General features: G+C 40.9%; 1 protein-coding gene across 1 annotated transcript in view; it reads right to left on the bottom strand.

The window, feature by feature from the left end:
- Positions 1–8,721: 8,721 nt before the first annotated feature.
- Positions 8,722–15,183, bottom strand: part of APELA (apelin receptor early endogenous ligand) — a 29,277-nt gene continuing 22,815 nt past the window's right edge. Inside the window, exon 3 of the mRNA XM_077477157.1 lies at positions 8,722–9,872. The gene's annotated coding sequence lies outside the window, so the exon portion shown is untranslated. The remainder of the gene's footprint in view (positions 9,873–15,183) is intronic.

Raw genomic sequence — 15,183 nt, 5'->3', positions numbered from 1 at the left:
ATGGCCTGTCTATCTCTATCACAGCTACAGCACAGTGGCCAAGACCATACAGCGGTTTAACAGGACAGGTTCCATTCAGAACAGGTCTTGCCATGGTCGACCAAAGAAGTTGAGTGCACGTGCTCAGCGTCCTATCCAGAGGTTGTCTTTAGGAAATGGACGGGGGGGGGGGGGGCTTTCAGCCTGTCAGTGCTCAGACCATACGCCGCACACTGCATCAAATTGGTCTGCATGCCTGTTGTCCCAGAAGGAAGCCTCTTCTAAAGACGATGCACAAGAAATCCCACAAGCAGTTTGCTGAAGACAAGCAGACTAAGGACATGGATTGCTGGAACCATGTCCTGTGGTCTGATGAGACCAAGATAAACTTATTCGGTTCAGATGGTGTCAAGATAAACTTATTCGGTTCAGATGGTGTCAAGCGTGTGTGGTGCCAACCAGGTGAGGAGTACAAAGACAAGTGTGTCTTGCCTACAGTCAAGTATGTTGGTGAGAGTGTCATGATCTGGGGCTGCATGAGTGGTGCCGACACTGGGGAGCTACAGTTCATTGAGGGAACCATGAATGCCAACATGTACTGTGGCATAGTGAAGCAGAGCATGATCCCCTTCCTTCAGAGACTGGGCCGCAGGGTAGTATTCCAACATGATAGCGACCCCAAACACACCTCTAAGACGACCACTAAAGAAGCTGAAGTTAAAGGTTAAAGGAGGAGGCAGGTTCCACCTTGGGGGTGTTACTGCAGTCAACCAGAGTGTTTGGAGCACCTGAAACTGCTGGGGGAGGAGATTCATCTTAGTAATGTGCATGTCATCCAGGACAGTTGGTAACTATGGGTGATTAGGGTGTGTCCAGGCACATCCGGCACACCCTGTGCGCGCACTTATGGTTACAGGTGTGTCAACCCTTCCCTATGCTATCCAAATCTTAAAAATATATTTTTTAAGCTGGAGTTACACCTAAAATATGTACCTGTTCCAACTTGCATACAAATTCAACTTAACCCATCACAACATAAAAACAGCATAACAAATGTTATTTAGTAGGGAACATACATTCTAAATTGCTCCTGTTTTTCTTGCTGAAGCCCAAAGCCTTAGCAGTAAATAATAAAGCGAGACTAAACCAATTGATTAACGTTTTCAATTGATTTGATTTGATTGTGTCCTGAACCAAACTGACAAGCCATGAAATGACTGGTGTCATAACTGATCACATGTGCAGAACCATGGCAGTTGCAGTTCAAACAGAAACAGCTTCCTTGGCTGTAAAGGATAGGAGTGCTTAACCTCTTGCTGACCAGCCACCACAGTTATACTGTACTCGGCTGCGCGAATCACCGCAGGTGTACGTTGGTTTGTGCACGAGGTTCAGTGGGCACGTGTGCCCATTGGCCAGCGGGGTAGCCAATCAGCAGGTCCAGCAGACATAGAGCCCGTGGTTGTTCCCCGCAGAGACAGTACGGGGATCTGCTATATTAAACAAGGCAGATCTCTCAGGAGATGACACAGAGATCCTGTGTTTCTGCACATAACATATTTAACCTCTTCCCTGCCAGTGTCATTAGTTCAATGCCAGTGCATATTTTGAGCACTAATCAAAATGTGTCAAAAATGTCAGCTAGGTGTCCAATCCGTCCACTGCAGTGTCTCAGTCCCGCTAAAAATCACCACCATTATTAATAAAAAAAATAAAAATGCCAAATCTTTCCCCTATTTTGTAGACGCTATCATTTTTGCGCAAACCAATCAAGATACACTTATTTATTTTTATTTTTTTACCAAAAATATGTAGCAGAATACATATTGGCCTAAATTTATGAAGACATTTGTTTTTTTATTTGGCATGCTTTATAGCAGAAAGTAAAAAATATTTATTTTTTCAAAGTTGTCAGTCTTTTTTGTTTCTAGCGAAAAAAAAAAAAAAAAACGCAGTGGTGATTAAATACCACCAAAAAAAGGGGGAAAAAAGGACATACATTTTATTTGGGTGCAGCATTAAATGACCATGCAATTGTCAGTTAAAGTAACGCAGTGCCAATTCGCAAAAAATGGCCTGGTCAGGAAGTGGGTAAATCTTTCCGGGGCGGAAGTGGTTAATTCTGCTTTCAGCACATTGGCCTCCACAAACTAAAAATGGAGAGCAACTGAGCATGTGCAGAGCAGGGTGAAACAGTGCATTACTGGATTTTAAACAGTATAGGCACTTATTTTTAAGTTTTTATTTTACATAGCTATACCTGCAAAATGGGCCAGCCTGAGGTGATCTAGCAGGACTTAATTTTCTGAACCCAGGAACTGCCTGTACAGGTTCCGTTTAACTATCACAAATGTATCATTAATATTTTAGTACATTCTCTTTCAAGTTCAGTAAAATAGGACTCTAGGCAAATAAATGAGGCTGTGCAATAATTCAAAAATTGTTAGGACTGTTTACATTTTGTTAATACAAGTACCCAGGGCCGGTGCTACCACTAGGCAAACTAGGCAACCGCCTAGGGCGCAATGCTGCCTAGGGGCGCCCGGCCACTGGTTTCCCGCCACGTCTGCATGTTCTGCAGGCTGCAGCATGTAACTATGTCAGTCTCAGGCAGCTGCCCTGTCCGACCGGCAGTGTAGTTACAGGCGCAGTGCAGCACTGGAGCCAGCGCTAAAGGAAGCAAAGCCCATGCTTTCTGAAAAGCGCCACCTCCTGTCACAGGGCAGGACAAAGGGGGTGGGGGTCAGGGGTGGAGCCAACGGGGGAGACAAAATTAGGTTTTGCCTAGAGTGTCAAATATCCTTGCACCAGTCCTGCAACTACCTCTGTATATTTATTGCCCTACAATCCCTATACAGCTGAGAGTGGGAATGGAAGCACTGAGAGCCAATCGGGATCTACTGGTAGGGATTGCATAGAGGACTAGAGTGGTGATGTTTACCCTAAAGCAGGGGTCTCAAACTGGCGTCCCTCCAGCTGTTGCGAAACTACAAGTCCCATGATACATTGCAAGGCTGACGGTTACAAGCATGACTCCCACAGGCAGCGGCATCATGGGACTTGTAGTTTCATAACAGCTGGAGGGTTACTAGTTTTAGAACACTGCCCTGAAGTCAAATGTGTGGGGTCGGGGGTAGGTGACGCATTGAGGGGGGAGTTTTTTTGAAGAGGGGACTCATCCTTTTGACCACATGTAGTATAAGCGAACGACTCACAGCAGTTGCTAAAATAAATTACAAACATTAAGATATGAGTGTTTCCTCCTGATGCTTTCTCTATGTTAATCAATGGAAATGCATCAAAACACATATCATCACTCATTAAGCAGGGTTTCCATACATTTGCATTGCTGGGGAGTGTGAGGAATATGCTGCACAAGGAGCCAAGCTGTTCATGTGCTGACCAGAAGCATGCTGGTAGGAAGAGAGCAGAGTGACGGAGAGATTTTGCTGCTCCTCCTTTCACTATCCAATAACAGGCTGGGGTGGGTCCAGGAAAGCATGGGCTTACAGTAAGTGGGTGAATGATGGTGGCCATCAGACTGAGGACAGTTCATAGCGGAAAAAAAGTACTGCATATATTATATATGTGCTTTTCATCCATATCTTTTTATTTTATTTTTTGGCTGTGACTTCTGCTCTAAATTTATAATAAAGTGACAGATTTTCTTTAAGGCTCGACTCTGGACAAATAAAAAAAAAAGGTCACTTACAGGGATAATTGCTGGTTTATATCTAGTAGAACAATAAAAGCAGATATACGTACCTGATCCCCAACTCTTCCCTGCAGCTAGACTGGTCTATGCAGCTTTTGCACTCAGCTCCCACCCCCCTCCACCGTTCTTTGGTCCTGACATCACCAAGACAAGAGCAGGGTCCATTGCCCTACTCTGGTCGCGAGGAGGCTGAAAATCTGTGCATTTATTAATTTTTTCTGTAAAGGTGAACTTAGCCTTGGTTGGCCTGAACATGACAAAAGGAACCTAGCACCCCACCTTTTGGCTGAACACAGAAAATATAAAATAGTCATGTAATATGTCATATTTAGGGGACTTTTTTTTTTTTTTTAATACAAATTATAATAAAGAATACTGTATATATAAAACGCCATATATTCACTTTAACACTTGATTACTCTATCTTTGTGTACTTGATTTTGACTCTTAATGTTAATTAATATCACTCAATATCAGTATACAAAGATTGTCAGCTTTCTTTCATATTGTACTCCTAGTACTAACATGTTTTGGAAAGGATCTAGGAATGGATTAAAATTTAGCTCCAGGCAGAAAGAAAAAAAAAAAACAAATGTGGTGATGTATCCAGTAAAAATCATTAAATATATTTTGAGATGTAATTAGTGTAAGTGTTCAAATTTTACTTGAAAAGAGCGTCTTGTTATTCCATGAGCAGAAGAACTCCTACTAGGACAAGGAAGGGCAGCAATAGGGACCAATCATTACTCTGCATGAACATGGTGACAGAGTGAGTGGTGATCTTATCTTTCTTTCTATTTCTACTCCTTCATTATCCAATCACAGACTTTGGACAAGAAGGTGACCTAGGTGTATTCAGGGCTGCTGTTGGAAATCATGGGCTCCATGCAGCCTACCTGACAACACCTCCCCCCTCCCCCCGAAAGTGACTGAGGATATAGCTTTATCAGTCCCTTTCTCTGCAGCTGCACAGCTGAATGAATAGGAAGCGCTCTGAGGCTTCCTGCTCTTTCACAAACTGAAGCATAGTAAACAATTTACTATGCTTCAGCAATGAATGGACGGAGGAGTGATTGGTGCCGTGTTCATTAAGGAAAGGAAGGGGCCAGTGAAATACATATTTACCAGCCTCTTTCCCAACTCTCCATGCTGAAAAACCCCTCTGTATGCCGCGCAGCAGCTTCCGGCAGGAGAGGAGGGAAGCTGGCAGCGATGCGTGGGAAAGGGGCACATGAGGGGGCCTGGACAGCAGATGGAAGGGGGTGCATGTGCTAGAACCAATCTCCCTGCAGTGCAGCTGGTGGGATGGAGAAGAGGAGAGGAGGAGAAGTCTGCAGCGCTGCAGGGGGAGGCAGAAGAGGATTAGTGCCTGCAATAAGACAGTACAGCCAGCCTTCTGCTTAGCAAGGGCCCAGGCCCCCCTTTTGAACTGATGGGGCCCAGGCCCAATAACGGACAGCTGGCTGTACTGCCTTATCAGTGGCCCTAGGTTAATTACTCAACTACAGTATAGAAATGTCAAGTCACTAGCCTGGGTTTGCTATCTTGCAGTGTTGTATAAATCTGTATTAACAGAAATACAAATAATTTGTCAGGAAGTACATGTATTCCAACTGTGTACTTTGCAATTTGCCTGGAGTTCAGGTTTAAAAATGAATAATAAACGTCTTTTAAATAAATATCTTCCAAATGCCTAATTTCTGGTCAAAGGAAATGTCTGCTTTTTTATATTATTTTTTCACAAGCCCCACTAGTTTTAAAATAAAATTGTTTATCAAGTGTTCCGTTTTTAAGCCAGTCTGAAGCTTTTTGGCTTTTTGGTTAAATCTAAAATTTACAAAGCTGACAAATACTGAGCCACCATAAAAAAAAATACATAGTTTATTACAACATACATTTTTACAAGTGCATACTTTCACTATACACATTTTGTAATTAGAAATATGAACACAACTAGAAGACTGGCATGCATTAAAAATAACTGTATAAAGATTGATATATATGCATATTTTACTGTCTGGCATAAATATATATATATATATATATATATATATATATATAAAATAATTGACTCACTTATTGTGTTGCAAAATTATAAAAACTATTGGAAGTTATCAGCTCACTCGATTTCTGGAAGGATCAACTGGTATGTTTTTGTACAAATATAACAAAATGTAAATGTGTATTTAACAGACCAAAGGCGCGCAAATAAAAGAACTTAATTACTGAAGTTTACATACACTTTAGGAGTCGAGCACAGACATTTTCATTTTCATGTTGAGGTAATGTGCATGTTAAAGCTCATGTTACTGCAATGCACGTTGATGTACATTACATGTGTTAGCAAGTTGCAGTGCCATTAATTTTGAATTAACAATAGGGCAGTGATGGCGAACCTTCAGAAATTTTGGAACTACATTTCCCATTATGCTCATGCACGCTGCAGTGTAGTTGAGCATCAGGGGAAATCTAGCTCCAAAACTGCTGGGGTGCCAAGGTTTGCCATCACTGCACAAGGGCAATGCCGTTTCAATCCACCTGCATGCTAACACTGCCTTGCACTGTGGTCAGAAACTGTGCATGTTTGGCTTTTTGAGCCTTTTTGATGCATTGCCAACTAAATATTTTGAAAAAAAAATGCCTTATTACATTGCATGTTAAGGTGTGAAAAAACACACAGCAATGGGCCCTGGGCTGTCGCTACATACACCATTGTTAAATAAGAACACTCAGTAAAATTCTTCATACACAAAATTACTCCATGTGACTTTCTTTATGATGCACCACATTAGAAATGCCCTTGACCATTTTTTTTTTTGTATTACACCTATTACATTGTTGTTTTAGCCATCTGCCAAAATAGATCAGAGCTGGAGAAATCCTCATTACCATGGTGAAAAAGAGTCTCATTATGATATCCTGCTCAGATCTGGCTAATGAGCATGCAAAGGGTTTTGAAATAAGGGACCAAAATTCTGACAGACAGACTTGTGAGTCATGCAACAACTCCGATCCACCTTTAACCTCAAGTGCCATTCCTGGAAATCTGATATTGAGTTACTTTTACCATTCAACAACCTCCCGCTCCAGTGTTGACCTTTGGGAATGGAATGGTACAGCTAGGCCAAGACGAGGAAACATAAAGACCACTGGCTTCTTACCTTGAGATCAGCTGAGAATAGGAGTATGATTTACCTTGCAAACCTTTTCATATATTGGCTATCATCTGTATTTGAAGCTTTACACAAGTATAAATGTTAGGATCATTTAAGACCTCTATAATATGTAGTATTACTGTAAAACTGATGTGTATATTTTGGCATTGCCTCCTTATGTGCTGGAGGACCTTTCTCCACTTGTACCTCTCAGTTGCAACCTATCTCCACAAATGTGGCTACCAGTTGCTGGGAGGTAGGTTAGGCCAGTGTGGAAAATTGAGTCCAAGGAGTGAAGAAACTATAGACACTCATACTGTGCCGTTTCCAGCACCCTCTAACTTTTTGTGGAATTCAGCTAAGGGGGATCCACTGATCAAGCCATGGATTGGAGCACTACAACCTGTACTACACATCAGCTGATCTCATTTCACTTTCAGCTAGTAGTGGAGCAATAGCAGTCAACATATAGAAGAACCCTATCAGACCTTTGCATTAGTGCATACAGGCAAGGGCAATTACAGTTAGGGTTAGGTCCTCTTTTGTTTATGAACGAGTGTTGCATAAGCAGTGCTGACTCCTAAGGTTTTGGAAAGAGTTTATCAGGACTGTTATATGGAAACCGTGTCCCCCAACTTGGCCTTACCTATGTCCCTTTTTAGATGAGTTAATATACAGTATACTACCACTGACATGCTTTTTACCTAGGGTGGCACATGGCAGATACTGTACATGGTGGAATTGGTGCTGTGTTGCTATATTTACAATATAGACTTTTATGGGAAAGAAAAAAAACTTAGAGATGCTAGATTTATTTTACTTTAACAAAATATATAAACCCTATTAAAAAAATACATACTTAGCAGCTAATTTTGAACACTGATTCGATATTTACAACAACATACATAACATAACCGAGTTGATTTACTCAAACCGGAGAGTGTAAAAATTGGTGCAGCTGTGCAAAGAAACCAATCAGCTTCCAGGTTTTTTTTTTTGTCAAAACTTCGTTGAACAAGCTGAAGTGAGAACTGGCTACCATGCACAGCTGCACCACTCTTCCATTTTAGTAAATGGACCCCAAAATGTCAAAATACTTTTAAATATGAATAATTCTTTCTTTAACTGTTACATGAAGGTCAGTCCAATGTAATTTCAGTAAGCCCTTTCTGTGATCTTGATAACATCATTGGGTAGCAAAAAAGGATTGCAATGATAGAAATATGGGAGCTGCAGATGTCAACTTATTTCACTGTCCCTCATGCTTATTCCTTTGGCATCAGTACTAATTGATTCATTGACCATTGACAAGATCTAGCATATTGGCGGGACTTATTTAATTTATTCTTGTTTGAGTTAGAGACTCAAAATATTAAAAGCAGATACACCCGAGCTGGATAGATGGCAGACATTGACCCCTCCTCTAATCCCGGAACCTTCGGGTGGAACCTCTGCTATTGGAGAGTTGAGACGTTCTGGCCGAATCTCTGTGGTGGTGGTGGGGCTCCCGGGACGCGCAGGAGGTAGAGGGTCACTTACAGTCTACCCACTACAAGAGAACCCACGACACTCTCCTTACCTTAGGAATCTCCCTCCTTATGTATGTATGTCTGTTCAACCTATACACTGTTGAAATGACCCTTATGCGGCTTTACGAGGCCAAAGGGTTTTTCACTTATACGAGATGTTGAACCTGTCTTGTTTTAATGTTTTTATTTCTGTTTCTGTCATTTTGCAATAAATACTGATTATACAAAAAAAATATTAAAAGCAAAAGGTAAGCATGACAGCCAGCAATGTATCCCATATTTGTATCATTACATATTTACTTTAAATCTGTTGAAGAAGTAAAAAAATAAAAATGTCACATAGTATTTTCAAGATAATAAAGCCTAAGTTTATTTTTATTTTTTAAAATCAGCACAAGGAACGATATAGCTTCCAGCACCAAAAGGCGCTCTATGAATGGAGCAGAGGGACCTTTCATTCGTAGAGCGCTTTTCATTGCTGGAAACTATAGTACAGCTTTTTTGAATGTAGGAGGGGGCAGAAGGGGTGGGAATAGTTGGCTCTCTTAACCCCCGCAATGCTGGAATATTTCCACTGCAGTGGTATTGGTAGGGAGGGTAGTGAACGTAAGTGTTGAACTAAGACAGTAGTTAGCAAGGGACACTTCTCATTCAATGTAAGTACTGTCCCCTGTGCTGATTATAAATAAGAATCTACCAAACTTAGGCTTTAACTGTGCAATGTGGTGATGGTCTAAAACAGGGATCTCCAAACTATGGCCCTCTAGCTCTTGCGGAACTACACGTCCCATGAGGCATTGTAAAACTTTGACATTCACAGACATAACTAGGCATGATGGGAATTGTAGTTCCTGAACAACTGGTGGGCCACAGTTTGGAGACCCCTGGTCTAAAAAAATGTGTCCTTGTCAGTATGGCAGCAAATGCCGTTGTATGAGACCACATGTCTTAGTGGGTTTTGTAGTAACTCCTATTTTCTGCATCTTGTTTGCATAGTTTGATGGGAGCCATACCAATAAAAATTCCAGTAGCTGTTGTATGAAATCCAATCTTCTGTAAAAAATAAAATAACGTGGGCTGTGAGATGAAGAGATCAGCAGCAGTTCTAGTGAAGCAGTTTGATACATGCAACTACAGAGACTGCTGCCTTGCGGTATGGTACATATAGCAGGCTTGTCTTCAAGAACAGGCTCCTGGGGATCCGATACTTTGCTTTTCTCAGTCTTTTAAACACATTATACATTGGATTGCTTGCTTTCTTTAGTCTGTTGGGACACAGCTGGATGCACAGCACCTAGCTGTCACTGTGGTATTTGAAGTCTTATAGCAGTCTCAAGGCAATGATTTCATCCTTTAATTTTGGTCGCTGCTCATCTTCCTTAAGCCAAGTGACAAGCGATCCTGGTCCACAGAGATGTGTATCCGATATGCGCAGAGCATCCTTTAATAAATAATACTTTTCCATTTCCATCTTCCTCGGTTTTTATAGATGACCTAGAAATAAAAAAAAAAGCAATTTAGATGTAGGTCATTCGAGGACAAAAGTACTGAACGTGTTGATGGTAGGTAAACTATCTAGAATCTTTGCAATGGTACACAGAATAAACATCATCAAGCTCCCTACATTGGACATTACAAGTCTCCTACAGCTGTCTTATTTAACAGAAAAAAAAAACTGAATTTAATTATTAAATAATTTATTTTTGTTTTTCAAACAAGATTTTTGAAACAGGCAAACGGTATTGCTGAGAGCAGCCAAAAAAAAGAAGCCCATTGTCATTGTTTCAGTGCAGGTCAGGAGATGAAAAGAGAGGCGTAATTACCAACTATAAGTATTGTGCTTGATGAGTCTCTCCAGTGTTACTAAATTAAACTAAAACTGTCACGTAAGAAATATGGGGCTATCACTGCTGACCTTCTCCTGAAAAAAAAATTCTTGGAAATTTTCCCAAACCTGTAAACCTGAATAAGTGAACCAGTATGCTCAAAAGGAAAGTTAGAAAAAGTAAAAAGTTGTCGTATCCATATTCATTCAATGACAGTAACGCCAAGTTTTGAAGCCAGAGGATCAGGTTGACAGCCAGGAAATTAGTACTCCAGAAGAAAAGCTAAGCAGTGGAAATTCCCATGCTTTTCTTTTTTACAGGTTTCCTTTTAGCTTTCAAAAGCAACAGGCCATGTAATAGCTTACTAACTAGATAAAGGAACTGTAATACTAATTTAATGTTCTTCGGTATTCACAAATCTGCATTGTTCTGCTATAACCATAGATTATAGTAAAACATTTAATCTATCATTTTTTTTTATCTTGAATGGAGTAGGGAAGGGTTAGAGCATCTGCCGCGATTTCCCTCAACTAAAGTTCCTAGCCTTGTATTGATAATCAGTTTAAAAATATTCAATCCCCCCCCCCCCCCCAAAAAAAAAGTTGATCTTTTAACTCTAGACTAGAGATTCTACTAAAAGTTCATATTAAACAAGTTTTTTTTTAATTAAACATTTTATTTTTACACTATTCCTCATGTAACTTTACTGGCCTTTTCCACGTGATAAACGCTAGACATTTTAGATCATTTTGATTATTTTTTATATTCATAAAAACATCACACTATATATAGATGCTGATTCCTTTTTTACTTGTCTGTCTTTGTTACATTCCTTAAAATACTTGTACTCTGATAATGCAGACAATAGGCTGAGGTCAGACAATGATTTCTTTCTGCAGGCTATTTAATTTGACCTAGAGGGGTGGGACGTTAACAGTCCAAGTCGAATACCCTTATATGCAACTGATACTATGTTGCCCCCTCTTCACTACAATGGGGGCCTATAGTAAATATGTTCTGTTGAAATCAGCTAAATTATCAGGTTAGTCATTCATCATCTGCTTGAGAGCTTCAATAGGACTGCGGAAGCCCTTGAGATAGTAATGTTTTAATAGGCACAGTATCAGTCAATTAGTGGTGCTGATATTTAACAAACACAGTCCTATCTTCTCAATCCACTGCAATAATGTATCATGTGATCTGGTGCCTAGAGTGGTGTACACAGAAGATAAAGTAAAGATGCTAATTTTGGTGTGTGACCTAATGCTGACAATGAAGAGGGTAATGTTTTGGCAACAGGTATGTGTGCTCTTCCAGCGAGAGTTTATAGTCCAAGGAACCTCATATGCACTTAGAGTTTTACAAGCTACTGCTTGTGAAAATCTGGCAGGAACACCTTGTGAATGGTAACGATCATGCAACCTTTAGAGCATTGGTTTTCAACTTCTATCCTCAGGACCCAACAACAGGCCTTGTTTGCAAGATAACTGAAATACATCATAGGTGATATATTTTGCTGCTCAGTGCTTGCAGTATTCTAGTCTGCATCTCCCCAAGGTAATACTTCAAATCTGGCCTGTTAGTGGGTCCTGAGGACTGAGAACCACTGCTTTGGAGATTTGGGAATTTTTGAGTGCCGTAGCGCCTTCTGCTTGCCCCCACAACTTAGGAGCCTGTGTGAAGAATCACAGTAGAATTTTATTACATGAGTTGTGGGAAAGTATACATTGTCTTCTGTTATAGGCCTGGCTTTACTTTATGGTTATTGGACCATATTGACAGGCTTGCTTAAAAAGTAGATTTTAGCCCTAACTGGGCAACATTTATTCTGCTAATGCACTATTCACCTTTTTTCTCAATCTTTTTTGAATCTCATCACTTCTGATCTCCTCCACCCTATTTTAGCCAATTCCTGTCTACTTGCACCACTCCATTGTCTGCTGCATACCATTGCTCAAGATCAGCTTTCTGATAGGGACAATGATGCACAAAGTGTGTCATCTTGGCCACTTGTAGTCAGCACCAGGGACACTTACGTGACAATGTAGAAGCACAACTGGGAGACAATTGTCACCCCATACCAGGAGGCACCTGAATAAGGACTTTCATGGCAGGATTGGCACATATTATTTTAATAAAACCTGCAGATTTATAAATATTTAAAAAAAGTTTCATGACATGTCAGGGATTGGGTTTTGATCTTCTTTAGGCCCCTTTAACACGGGGCGGATCAGTAATGATCCGCCCCGTGATGATCCGCTCGCTCAGCGGGGATCGCTCCGTTGTCCCCGCTAAGCTCTCCGCTCTCATCTATGGGGATCAGATGACCACGGACCGTCTGTCCATGTTCATCCGATCCGCTCTGCAGACGGATAGAAAAATAGGATTTTCCTCCGTCTGCAGAATCGGACAGTAGCGGAGGTGGACAATAGCGGGTGTCTGCGGATGTTCATCCGCAGACACCCGCTATACCATAGGGATGCATGTATGTCTGTATTTCATCCGCGAACGGATGGATGAAATACGGACATACTGTCCGCATGTGTGAAAGGGGCCTAACAAAGATAAACCGTAATCAGCTCGCCTGGCTAATGCAATATTTGGGCTGAATAATCTAAAGTTACATTGCAATATGTCAAATATGACATCGCTGTCATATATGTCACCTGACATGCTGCAAAAAAAGTTTAGATGGATCCCAAAAACAGGTAAATCTATAGATAGACTGCAAACAAAAAGCAGCACTTCTAGCTCCTTAATTAAACATCCACTGCTGAATGCATGGTACTCATGCATGGATTGTGGTCTGCTGAAGAACTAAAGAAAGGAAGATCACTGCAGTCATGATCAACTGCAGCATGACATCTGCTTTATTAAGACATTGTTGTATACAGCACAAACAGTCAATGCATTTCCGCCATAGCAGCCTTACTCATTACTAATCAGTCAGGCAGCCTTACTCATGACTGACTAGTCATGAGTAAGGCGGTTATGGTGGAAACATGTTGACTGTGCTGTATACATCAATGACTTAATAAAGCTGATGTCTTGCTGTGCATGACTGTGATGCCAGTGATCTTCCTTTCTTCAAAGCTATAGACAGGCCAATGTCAAGGTGGAGACATCTGCACACTTTCTGAAACAATGAGACCCGTTGCTTCTCATTTTGTAAATCACAAGAACTATTAAAATTGGCAACATGTTGCAAATTGCTTCCACTGACTTTCGAAATGCCCCAATGTTTGCCCAAATGTCTGGCCATTGAATAGGAGTAGGAATTTTTGCCATCATTTAACTGCTTAATGACCTTAGAGTAGCCAGATATGCTGGTATAGTAAAATTGCGTTGAGATACAAAAATAGGGCAGTGCCTCCATAGACAGCAAAGTTGTTTTTAGCAGATTATCTTTTCCAGTGTCCAAAGGGAGGGCACAGTGAAGGGTCTAAGTTAAGCTGGCAGACTCTGGTGGTGCCACTAACCTTACCTGACAACCATGTGATAGTAACTAGATGAACAGGGTCTGTTGCTCCCCAAAAAAGTATGATTGTTGCCTAATACAATCTTTTTTAAATCTAATGCCTATTAGTATCTTTGGAAAACTTTTCAAGTCAGTGTCTGAGGTGTTCATTCTTCATGCTCCATAGTGTAAAAATGACCAAAGCATTTATGCCTAAAGCTGGTCTTAAAAACATCCTCAGACAGTCAAACAGTCTGTGCACATCCAATTGTCTTCTGCTGCCTGTACTCAACTGCATTCTAATTTACTCTAATCATTTCTCTGTAACTTCCTATACTCTGTCTCCTCTTACTCAAACAGCACTGTCCTAGCTGTCTTACCCTTCCTTTCAAACAAGTCTTGTGATTGATGTGCCCTACAGCTTTAGCAAAGAAAAAATGTGGTATAATTGATCTTTTTACAGCTGAGTACAAGCTGGCAAAATTAAGTGTGACCATTCGTCTTGAGTTAATTTGTTGATAAACATCTGATTTATATCACCGCATTATTTTTCCATTTATTGTAGGCCATATAACATAGTTCATGTGAATAATGATGTTTCAGGAGACAAATTCTCACATCTGGTTGGGGTGGAGGCGACAGCCATTGTGTGGTAAAATAAAAAAAATAGTGTTTAAATCACCAGAGAGATTTTGCAGAAACAATATTTTGAAAAAGAAACGTTTTCCTGATAAAAATCTTGCAATTAAGGTAGTAAAGTTTCCATGCCTTATTATTTTGTTAGTGAGGGGCCAAATGTTATCCAGGGGAGGTAAGTGGGAGCAGACCAGAGCCAGTGTGACCAAGAAGCTGGTTGGTTCTAGCACATGAATGTGTTCCTAGTTTAGGGTCCTGGAGCAGTGAACAGGCACCCAGAGATACCACCTATTTAATATGAATATCACAATTGGCCCAGGTTTACTGCAATGTAAATAAGCTTATTGATGTGTGTTAATGTTTTACAAGCCTACTTTATATGTATAGTTTGTAATTGTATACTTACTCAAGGACAGCCATATCTGATCTGTTTCTTGTTTAACCACTTGCCAACCAGCTGCCTTCATTATACTGCAGCGGGTTGGCTCCCCTTGGCAAATCGATGTAGGTGTACTTCGGCCACTTTAATCACCTGGAGCAGATGCACATGGCCGGCGGCCATGATGTCTGCTGGCCACCCGCAATCACTCCACAGAGAGCCAAACAGGGATCTGTGTATGTAAACAAACAGATTCCCGTTCTGCCAGGGGAGTAGAGAGAGATCTGCTGTTCCTAGTGATCAAGAACAGCGACCTGTCTCTTCCTACAGTCAGTACACTGCCCCCATATTTAGAAACACCTCCCTAGGGAACACTTAACTCCTTGATCACCCCCTAGTGTTAACCCCTTCCCTGCCAGTGACATTTATACAGTAATCAGTGGTAATTTTTAGCTCTGTCCGCCGCAATCTCGCAGTCCCCCTAAAAATAGCAGATCACCACCATTA

Source organism: Lithobates pipiens, unplaced genomic scaffold (genome assembly GCF_037356315.1).
Source record: "Lithobates pipiens isolate NorthernLeopardFrog02 unplaced genomic scaffold, aLitPip1_a1.2 Scaffold_13, whole genome shotgun sequence".
Taxonomy (NCBI): Eukaryota; Metazoa; Chordata; class Amphibia; order Anura; family Ranidae; genus Lithobates; species Lithobates pipiens.
The sequence above is the reverse complement of the archived record's forward strand: the minus strand, read 5'-3'. Positions and strand labels throughout refer to the sequence as shown.